This window comes from Rhyacophila brunnea, unplaced genomic scaffold (genome assembly GCF_057557595.1).
Source record: "Rhyacophila brunnea isolate RB1 unplaced genomic scaffold, BYU_Rbru_1.0 scaffold_15, whole genome shotgun sequence".
NCBI classification, from domain to species: Eukaryota; Metazoa; Arthropoda; class Insecta; order Trichoptera; family Rhyacophilidae; genus Rhyacophila; species Rhyacophila brunnea.
Genome location: NW_028232806.1, coordinates 8,955,310 through 8,965,394, shown reverse-complemented (window position 1 = coordinate 8,965,394; position 10,085 = coordinate 8,955,310). Strand labels below are relative to the sequence as shown.

Below are 10,085 nucleotides of genomic sequence, written 5' to 3'. Positions count from 1 at the left end.
AATGTTGATACAGTTTTAAATGTTTCTCGTGTAAAAGTGTTTCCTTTCAAATTACTAATAAAAACCTGAAATTCGGTAACATTCTACTACAACTGGCAGTTTTTAATTGTTGGTATGCTAATAATAATTAGTCAGTAAGAACTTTCTTTAAACGCAACGTCGGCAAAATAAGTTACGAGAATAAAGACAGTGTAGTTTTGAAACTTTTCAATACTTCAAGCAAGCCGGATACAGTGTTATTATCTTATTGTGTTTCTCGATAATATAATATTTTGCTGACATTATATTATTTTGATTCATTATTCGACACGTTAATTGATTCCCGAGGTATCAAGATAGTTATCTTATTTTATCTATCAGTGATTTACCGTTGTAATTTACCGAGAATTTGCCGTAAAAACAATTTTACAACAGAACCTTGTGTGCCTTCCGTCAATCGATGAACTTTCAACTTATTGATATTTTGTAATATTGAAAAGTTATCTATCTGCCGAATTAAGAAGTGTTCAGTGCAGTGAATATAATATTATAATACACATAGTGAGTGTTTTATTTTCTGACTGGATTACAAGGAAATACAAAAAAAACTATATCAATATAACAGGTTCGTTTACACACTTACGGTTTTTCATGTTTCTATCTCCAAGTTTTTAGTATTTTAGAAATAACTAAAATAACTACCTACTGCTTAATTTCTATTCATGGTACCTATTTTGTATTTAAAATCACAATATCTCCGTAAATAGGTACCCTAATTTAAATTTGAGTTATTGTCTTGCGATAATTGATTTTTTACATAACAATAATACCTATCTTGATTTTTATGGCTATATAATATTATTTAGGTACCAATGTGACGTGTAATCGAATAATAATATTGTTTGTGGATAATTGAAGATTCGTTTTGGACGAAACCGGTCCGAGTAAAATAAATAAAATAATGTAGACGAAAAACACATTGTACCTACTTATGTGTTTAAGTTTAAAATTATTTTTACGTTTTTTTAAATTTCACAATGGAAAATGTTTATAAAGGTTTACCCTGCCGCCATACGGGTGAATGAATGAATTAATTAATTAATTAGTAAATAAAAACACATCTTTTTACCTACGTAAATGTGAAATATGCATACATTTTTTGATTAAGTAGGTAGGTACCTAGTTAGGTACCTATCTTATCTTTTGAACCTATACAGGTAGATATAATTAAATTTCAATTGTAGTTTTTTGGCAACAGGTAAGTAGGTAACTTGCAAGGTGGAATTTGCCCTTAATGGGACCATGGGCTAATCCGCTAATACATTCATCCCTCTAAAGATATTAAAACGTATTTTTGTAAATGGCACATTTATTTTTTATTATTACGAAAAATTACTAAAACCTAGGCCAGACCAAGAAGTATCTAAAATATATTCTATAATCTATCTATACTATTCTATATGAACAATGTTTTCCATCTAAGTCGGAAAACAAAAATAAATCGACTGTCAGTGTTTATTTGCCTTCTGGTGAGTGTACGTACACAGTGCTTGAAGATGCCGAAAGGCGAAACCCGGGTCGCAAAAAACGACTTAAAATTTTATAGTACAATACTTAAATCCATTAGGATTTATTGGTTTTCATTGATCAACTAACAATATAAACTGCAGATGGTAACGGTTCGTTTTCAATTAAACCCTACCTAAAGCAAACCAAAATAGATAGGTTAGATTAAAAAAAAGTTCTTGTACCCAGTGGCGCACCCAGGGGGGGAGCCAAGGGGCCTTGGCCCCCCCCAAAAACATTGGAATTGAAAGCCAATAGTTTAGACAAATAAAAACACGGCAAAAAATGATTTGAAATTCTCCAGCACCCTCTTTAAAAAAAATTCTTAGATTTTAATTTCTAACACAAAAATTTCGAAACACTAATGTCGGGTTTTTTTAGAAACTCAACCTCTAATGGAAATGTCAAAAAATTCTCGGTGTCCACCCGAATTCCGGAGTGGTGTAGGTCATGGCTGGGGAGGGCTGACAGGGCTCTATCCTGGGGGCCCGGGCTGTGGGGGGCCCGGCGTGTCGGGTTGACCAGATAAGTGAGATAAACACACATAAATTAGCTTTAATAGTAAATTACTATTAATAGCGCTATTACACTACATGGCCATGAACATTTTCAATTACTTATATAATTATGCAATATATTTTTTAATTATTATGTGTCGATACTCGACAGCTCTATTATTAAAGTAGATGTATTAAAAATCGCCAATAATTCACTGTATAAGTACCCTTAATTTGAACTTAAACACAATTTGAAAAACGTTAATGTAGTGTTTTACACTGCATTTAATCTCCTAATATCCTAGCCTAAGGGCCCGTTTCAGGATGTGGGGACCATGGTATAGGTACACCGAGTGCAATAGACAAAAGACCGATAAACGAGAAATTAAGCTGTGAAGAAGAAAAAGAGTCTATGGGACTAATTGACATTCTCCTCCTTGGGCCCCCCCAATATTAAATCCTGGGTGCGCCACTGCTTGTACCTATCTATAAAATATCTAAAATTATGCCATCAAATCATAGATAATGTTAGACGTTTTATAGATAGAAGAATGTTTGTTTCTTCTCGGTAAGGGAAGCCAGCGGCAAATAAATTTTGAAAATAGCGGATATACCTACTTACTGGATTATTTTTTAGGTTAGATTAGGTTTTCGTTCTTGAATTCACGAATTTTGCCAAAATCGGCTATGAAAATTGGCGCGGTTCCCGCCTGGTAAACTGTCTTGTACCTACCTACGGAATATTTTTTATCTATAATAGGTAAGTAGGTACCTAGTTTGGTTTCATGGTTTGAACGATTTAAAAAAATATCTGCAATTTGTATTCTTAGTATTCGTAGTAGTAACGCATATAGAAAGGAAAAAGGGCGTAATCCACACGAATCAAATTTTACAGGAGGCACAAAAACGTTTCTGTTATGTATGGTTTTCGGTCAAAGTTAAAATACAATATATAGTGCGAAAACATCTTCTTGGCTACGTGTTAGAACTGTGAACTAACATGCTCCGCCCATTTTTAACCGCACTTATTATAAACTAACAAGCTCCTCCCATTTAGTAAACAACAGCGCCTAGAAGCGTAGCCAAGAAGATGTTTTCGCACAGTAGACACAACCTTGAAGTGCGTGATAATTAATAATTTAGTTTTTACATCCCTAATCTGATATTAATTATTGAGTTAATTAAAGAAAACCCAACAAAAATGATGGTTAAGTCGTTTTCCACAATTCACTTCCTTCTTTTTATTTGTTAAATTGTCAGCTAAATTTAGACAGTAAATCGGCATTTGCAGCTTACATTATTCGGAGACAACGTGTATTTAATAAAACCTATTTAAAAAAAAAAAATGAGGGTTACGTCCTTTTTCTTTTCTACATTTGAATGCGAATCGTCCATGGTGCCACAGTGTAACGATTTACTTACAACTCTTATTGGTTCTAAATGCCTTTTTGCATTGTTGTGAATCGTACTGATTCTTTCGGTAAATTTGTGAAAATTGTATCTCAGAAGTCACCGGAGGCAGGTCTTGTCTACTATATTATACCTATCACTAGATACTTACTTAATTTTGTTTTTGTCAACGTAATTTATCGCACGTATGTCTCAATATTCAGTAAGTATCTACTATGCCACTATGGTATCTTTAATAAGTCTGGAATGCAAACCTGGTAGGTACAACCAATTAAAACAAATTGGAGAGATGGGAAGAAATGTAGACACATTATTTAATCCATTAATGTTTTTTTAATGTCTGTCCCGAATAGTCTAAAATACATTAATACGTTAGTAGGTATATTGCACTTATTCTTATGGTTATGACCATGGCCCCCACAAGGGGGGGGGTGACAGGGCTCTAGCCTAGGGGCCCGGGCAGAGGGGGCCTGGCGTGGCGGTCGACCAGATAAACGAGATAAACACACATCTTAAATTTGCTCTAATACGTAGTAAAAAAGTCGCCTGCGGGAATATTTTATTATTTTATAAAATATATGGTTGTGCGACACAATTTTTGGTTTTTGTGTGTTAAAAAATTTGACCTCGAAAACCATTTGGAAAACGCCACTGTAGAGCATCAGGCTGCCGTTAACATTAGCAATAGGTAGGGCCAATGATCCTGGCTTGGGGGCCCGCTTCAGGATGTGGGGCCCATGGTTATGACAGTTTATAGTTTTTGTTTAGTAGGTCTAAAAGCATTGTCTATTATATTGGTATCTCCTACTGTCATGTTTGCCAAATCACTGGATTCAGATCGAATCACGTGGAAGCCGTTCCTCATCTCTTTAGGAAGTGAAGAAGTTTCCAAGATGGTCTGACTCTTAATTGGCCCGTTTCCGGGATCCCACTCGATTACATGACCGAAAATTATTTAACAATATAATGGTTTTTGACTAATAAAGTTAAGTACATAATATGTGATTGTTGCCACATGTAAGAGGGGATGAACACTTGGAAAACTCGTCGTAGGTTTTTGGCCAGTTGGAAGGTTGAAGAGAACAACACAAACGTATAACCCTCCAAACCAACCCCATATGACACCCGGTCTTAATCGGCATATCGCGTAGCCCTATTGATGTGAAGCATTGCCAGTTGTTTACGTCTGAAAATATCTCAGGAGCAGTTACCCAAGACTGAGGCCGCTAACGCATTCAAGTGTGCTTTGACTGAGTTTACGTGGCTTTAATAAGTTAACACGGAGAACAGAATATTAAAATATAAATCAAAAGCAAATAATAAAACTGCCAAATGATTTGAGTGAAGATATCACAGAATAGATAATTAAATATAAATGTAAAAGCCATCGCCATGGGGCAATATTTTGAAGCAGGATACTTTATGGCGGTTAGGTTGTAAAACCCATCTACCTGTAACAAAGCGTGCTGACGACTGCCCTCAATATTGCATGCACGTTACATTTACGTGACAAACTTTAATGCATAGTATTATCATACAGACGTAACTATTGCAAATAACATTTTTTTAACATGTGTTTAAGTTTATCCCATATTTTTCCACACTCGACATCGACATCGGTAGCCTGTTTTACTACACCAGCTAGGGAAATCAGTTCCCTAGAAGAGATATAATCGTTTTTAGTATCACTGGCGCTTCAATTTTTGAATTTACACGTCAGTTTAACTGAAACGGAGACTGAACGGACAACTAAACTGATCGTTTAAAACCACCTTAAGTGATTCAATTCATCGCCGAATCAATCTCGCCAACAGATATTATTTTGGTCTCCAAAAGCTTCTGAAAAACAATGCCATCTCAAAGAAAGCAGTATATCCATGCACATGTAAACAAGGTATAATTGTTTACTTATCCACAGGTATTATTTAAGCCGAGTTCTCATTAGCGATTCGTAACTGTAACCGTTCCAGTGGGTCTATTCTATACTTATCGAACACTAAATTGATAAATAGTATCAAACTTAGGGTAGGTTTGTATCAAAATATTAGCACTTATTGTAACAATTACACGAAGCCGGTTTTTATTGTTGCAATAAGTGCGATATTTTAACAGCAGCAAGATAGGTGCTGTTAAAATATAGCACTTATTGCAACAATAAAAACCGGCTTCGTGTAATTGTTACAATAAGTGCTAATATTTTGATACAAACCTACCCTAAGTTTGATAATATTTTTCACTTTATCACTTTAGCGGTCGATAAGCATAGAATAGACCCACAGATACTGTAACCAACTCTAGATGCGAACTAATTATTTGGCGTCCATACTAGGTAGTTACTAGAGATGGGAAAACTGGTCGATTTTGAAGACTAAGTATACTTACTACCAGTATAAAAAAATACTTCGTATAGAAACTTGTTCCAAAAGACTTACTAGTATTTGGAATACTATATAGAGCAGCGATAGTCAACCTGCGGCCCTTTAAGCTTTTATGTGCGCCCCGAAACACATTTATTATCAGGAATTTCGTATATCTTGAGATTCGTTTCGACTTTGACGCACAGATAGTGACACCCGAAGAGGATTGTCATTATGGTCCACATCTGATCTGGTGTAAGAGTGTTGCTATTGCACACGATTAATTTAAAAAAACAGGCATAATTTTTAAAATCTCAAAAATGTTTTGTAAAAAAGGGGGGTTTCATGATTTTTTTCGTCACACCAGTAAGTAGTGATGGGACTGGGAACTCAGACTGTGTATCGGCTTCAATAGAATCGCTAAAAATACGCTGAGCTCCGCTTGTCGAATAGTCCCATTTATTATAAAATTTTAAACACATTTTAAATTTACAAGTTGTTTTTCTGTTATGTTACAATATTCTTGTTACAAAAATGAATAACAGTGATTTTTTAAAATTTTAAACATGTTTTGAGCGGTCATATAACAAGCCTAAGCCTGTGCGTCATCTCACCACTGTGCTGCAACAAAATTGTATGACCTATTACATATACATTCGAACGCAATAGACTAATAAATTAAAATATACCTTGTTGTTTTTATTTCATAAAACGCAATTTTTTATAGTACTTATTCCACTTTTAATTAATATATTAGGACCGGTTTCGTCCGCTTCAGTGGGACATGTTCGACTGTCCCACTTTCAGTCGAAAATGTCCCACTGAAGCGGACGAAACCGGTCCTAATATATTAATTAAAAGTGGAATAAGTACTATAAAAAATTGCGTTTTATTAAATAAAAACAACAATACAATGCAGTTCCACCATGAATTGACAGTTTACAAAATAAAGGAAATTAAAATATACTTATATTCAAGTGCTATCTCGTTCGCGCTTTTTAATGTCAATAGTGTTGAAAGTCTACCAACTGGCGACTGCACGGAACAGCGACTCGCGATGATATCATCACAAGTTTTTTGGAATAATTTTATTGGGCTACACATACTGAGTATGGGTAGTTTCATCCGAAACTTGAGTACACAAACTCAGTACAGTATTTCCAACTCACCTCTAGTAGTTACTGTATCCGCAACGGTCACAGTTACAACTCGCTAATGACTACCCGACTTTATATTTACAAATTTTGTTGTTATAATTTTATCCATCTTTTTTTTCTATCGTAGTTTCAAATAGGAATGTAGGTATCGCAAAAGGTGTATGAATTTTATACCTGCCCTTTGTTGTTCCGCCAAACACTTGCGCGTTACCTACATTCAGTAATTTATTTGCCATTCCTGAGTTACACCTAGGCAAAAAAAAAAATGGGTAGACCTCGGCGAATTAATGTATGCGTGTGAAATTCAATGGCGCTTGCTTTTGTGTGTTCGAATTATTGCATAATATTTTTTATCGTTTTTACTCGAATACCTTACTAATTTGATGATACGGCCATATTTATATACTTTAGTAAGTATGTAACACCGAAAGCTTACCTAAATAATGATGCTTATTATAGTAACACAGTCGCGAAGCGTAGATGTAGGCTGTTAAGATCCCCCATAAATAGTGCACACTAAACTTTGTCAGTCATACGTATTTGTTTTCATTGATCTAAGTCAACAATTTGATAGTTTTTTAAAATTCAATTTAAATACTGCGAAAATTAAGCCTATCAGAAATATAATAGTCATAAAATAATCGTCTATCTATAAAATATCTAAAATACATCATTTTGCATATTGTATAGATAGAAGAATATTTTTTATTTACTATGGTTTGGTTTAGGCAGGGCTTAATGAATTTAAAAAACTAACCAACGACATGTGTAATAATTATGTATTCTTAATTCAATGAAAACAAATACGTATGAATAAAAAAGTGTGCACTATTTTGCCGAATCGCCCATAAAACTATTATGGTTTGCTTGAGGCAAGGTTTAATTGATTTTTAAAAACTAACCAATACCATCTGTAAATTATTGTAGTCTTAGTTGAATATAAACAAATACGAATGGCTGACAAAGTTTAATCTGCACTATTTATGTCGGATCTTAACAGCCTACCTCCATCCTTCGACACTGTAACCTTTTAACTCAATAAGGCATGCTAGAAAAAGTATTTTTTATTATTATTGTTTTTACACAATTTGTAAAAATGGTTTGTGTCAAGGACAGAAAAAACTGATGACCCCAGGGACTGTGATATTTTTTCGTATAAGACTTTACGTCACGTAACCTCGGTCAGTCTATCAAATTCTATGAAATATGGTAGGCTCCTATCGCAAAGCCTAAAATCTTCGCGCATAATATTGTTGTTATGATTGCACCTTGTCAAAAATTATTGAGAATTAGATAATTTAAAAAAAATATTGGGCGTTTAATCGCATACCTACTAATAATTAATAAAGTTTGTTTTGAAAAATACGTAATTTAAACTCATCGCTCAATTTTATGCCGTCAGTGAGTTTTTGAAGTTTCATTGAATTAGTGTGTCATTGTCATTAGTGTGTACCTATTCATTAGTAGTAATATCTTATTATTTCTCGTAAGTACATATATCTGATAAGTGTGCTCTTTTTCTCAGATCTCCACAGCCTACCTCTTTCCAAAAGTCATCCTTTGCCACTGGCATGCACTAACACTGTTACGTTACTTGGTTTTTGCACACTGATACTATTCTATTACGTTTCGTGGAGTGTTGATTTGTCATAACAGAATAATATATCTACTATCTCTAACACTATTGAGAGAAATTAAAAACTTTCTCTGTTTCTCCTCCTCACAATATGTCCACATTCGCATTGATGCTCTTTGTCTGCTTCCGCAAAAATTTAGGCATTTTAATAAAACTCCGTTAATGCGTTACAAGGCAGCTCTCGTGGTGCAGTGCGTAAGGCGTTTGCCCTCCACCCGAGAGTTCCTGGGATCGATTTCCGGTCAGGACAACACAATATTTATGTGTTTTTCTCAAAGCCTGGGTGTTTGTGATTGTTCAAAATTACTAACAACCACCTTGTACAAAAAGCAAGGACATGGTTATTAATAATTCTAAAAAAAAATGCGTTAGAATAAAGAGTTTAATTGAATTTTAAAACCTAACCAGCACCATCTGCAAATTGTATTCTCAGTTCAATGAAAACAAATACGTTTGACTGATAAAGTTTAGTGTGCACTATTTATGTCGAATCTTAACAGCCCCCCTCCACCCTTCGCCACTGGTGGTTTATCTCAGTTATCCCACTGTTGCTTTGAAGTTACAGGACATTTTTAATAAATGCAACATTGACAAGTTACACGTTTCTTGTATATGGGGTATTATAGTTTAAAAAAGAACTCAATGATTCATTATGTACTTAGTTATAGCTTTCAGCGCATCTATTCTATATACAACGCTGCTATCGGCGGCTATCGAGAGTAGTTTATCATATTTATGTAATGAGGTATTATAATTGTTACAATACGCCGTCTAAACTGTCAAAACTGTCTGTCTCGCTCTAAAAGTTAATACAGCCAAGAGAGGTGCTGTTAAAACATAGCACTTTTTGACAGTTCAGACGGTTAACGTATTGTAACAGTTAACCACCTCAATTCATAAATATGTTAAACAACCCCAGTATCAGTGGCGAAGGGTGGAGGTAGGCTGTTAATATCCGAGATAAATAGTGCATACTAAACTTTGTCAGTAAAACGTATTTGTTTTCATTGAACTAAGACTGCAATGTGTAGATAGAGTTTGTTGGTTTTTAACATTCAATTAAACCTTACCTGATCCAAGCCATAGTGGATAATAGTAAAAAAAGATTCTCTTATCTATAAAATATCTAAGATTAAGCCATCAAACCATACATAATTTAAGTTATTTTATGGACGGAGGAATGTTTTTTTACCGATTATAGTTTGGTGTAGGTAGAGCTTAATGAATTTTAAAAAACTAATCAACATCATCAATAATATGTATTCTTAATTCAACGAAAACGAATAAGTGTGACTGAAAAACTGTGCACTATTTTTGTCGGATCGCCCATACCTTCTATTATGATTTGGTTAGGCGGGGCTTAATTTAATTTTAAAAACTAAAATCTGCAAATTATATTATAAATTCAATGAAAACAAATAAGTATGGTTGACAAAGTTTAGTGTGCACTATTTGTGTCGAATCTTAACAGCCTACCTCCACC

General features: G+C 34.3%; 2 protein-coding genes across 4 annotated transcripts in view; one reads left to right on the top strand and one right to left on the bottom strand.

Annotated features, from left to right (window-relative positions):
• LOC147074898 (uncharacterized) overlaps positions 1–10,085 on the top strand; it is a 35,045-nt gene continuing 24,960 nt past the window's right edge. The window contains exon 1 of the mRNA XM_085943263.1: positions 1–604. The gene's annotated coding sequence lies outside the window, so the exon portion shown is untranslated. The remainder of the gene's footprint in view (positions 605–10,085) is intronic.
• Mgat1 (alpha-1,3-mannosyl-glycoprotein 2-beta-N-acetylglucosaminyltransferase) overlaps positions 9,021–10,085 on the bottom strand; it is an 82,522-nt gene continuing 81,457 nt past the window's right edge. For 2 of the 3 annotated variants that reach the window (XR_015070072.1, XR_015070073.1), the window contains exon 11: positions 9,030–9,122. The gene's annotated coding sequence lies outside the window, so the exon portion shown is untranslated. Of the gene's footprint in view, positions 9,123–10,085 lie in introns of all 3 variants that reach the window. The other variant, XR_015070071.1, reaches the window with a different exon arrangement.